The following is a 1588-nucleotide window of genomic DNA, read 5'->3' as shown; positions in this document are numbered from 1 at the left end:
ACGTCCCTGTTAAAAAATTTGAAACGTTTACATCCCCGTATTTTAAAAGTTGAACCATATGCGTCCCTCAATCTAACATCCGTTAAGTTTAAGGTTAAAATCAAGGACATATATGTAATTTTGCACCACACTCATATTTACCCTAACAAAAACAGCCGGCCATTCCTTCTGTTATATCGCCGGCAAAGAATTCACCGGTCACAGTTTCGCAGGTAACAAATCGCCGGTCAGTTTCGCCGTTCCTTCTGTAAATCGCCGTTCACCAATCGCCGGTCAGTTTTGCCCTCTCCGTTCACCAATCGCCGGCATTTCACCCTCTCCGTTCTGTAAGGCCCCGTTCCCAGAAACCCTACCTTGGCGTTGGATTACTCATAAACAAAGTTTCTAAAGTCAGAGTTAATTAAAACTTTCGCGGAATAATTAAAAACTTCATGCATTACATTACAAAACATCAAATCTTGTCTTAACATACAAATTATCCTTTCATAGACATAACATAAAATAGTCATGACACTTCTTCATAGATACCAGTCTCTTTAGCTCATGCCATGTGTCCCTCCACAAGCCAGCTGCCTCTACCTATTTTCCTGCGTGCATACTAAAAGTCAGCTACGCTGAGTGAGTTCTAGTTAAGCAGTTAACATACATTTCATTCTCATTATTTACATTCTTACTTCCATACATTCCTACTTTTGCTTACCTTCATTATTTTATACATACATAACCTTTCTACGCTTTTAAAGAGCCTTTCGCCCTATAACCTTCGCATATATTTTTAGGGTATGCAACTCTTCATTCTTCGCCTATATTATTAGGGTAGGCAACCCTTAATTCTTCGCCTATATTATTAGGGTAGGCAACCCTTAATTCTTCAACTCTACATATCATACATACCATTCATACACTACACATATCGTACATACCTTTCTTTCATTAGCTATTTCTGTTCACATATACCTCTTCACACATACGTTTAGCTCTTTCTACACTAATTAGGTATATTTATAAAAATTCATACGGCATACACTTACCACTAAAGGTAAGTGTATTAACTAATCACATTGAGTATGCACACAGCCCCAAAACATAACACAGACATGGGGCTAGAAACTCACCTGAAGTCGGTTTCTCTCGCTGTTAATTGTGATCCCCTTCCGGAGCTGTGCACGGCTAACTGTGTAACAAGGCACAAGTATCAATTATCTATTTCAACTACTTCTTACATCTAGGTGAATGAAACCCTCAACTAACGGGGGTCCGGGGGCAGCGCCCCTAGTAGCGGGGTCTAGGGGCGGCAGCCCCTAGCAGGGTCCAAGGAGCAGAGCCCCTGGCTGGGGTTGATAGGTCCTTTAACAAAAACGCATCAGAAAATGAATCGGGTCACATTTTAATACAACTTAAACAATTTCGCATTGGAGGAATTTCGCATAGAATTTCGCTTCGCATAACTTTTTCGCTTCTCACGGCTGAGCGAAGTGAAATACCTGTTTCGGTTCTCATGGATGAGCGAAGCGAAATACCTATTTCGCTTCTCATGGCTGAGCGAAGTGAAATACCTGTTTCGCTTCTCATGGTTGAACGAAGTGAA

Source organism: Bidens hawaiensis, unplaced genomic scaffold (assembly GCF_021521415.1).
Source record: "Bidens hawaiensis isolate Kalapana, Puna unplaced genomic scaffold, B.hawaiensis_p1.1 tig00020030_1, whole genome shotgun sequence".
NCBI lineage: Eukaryota > Viridiplantae > Streptophyta > Magnoliopsida > Asterales > Asteraceae > Bidens > Bidens hawaiensis.
This window is presented reverse-complemented; position numbering follows the sequence as displayed.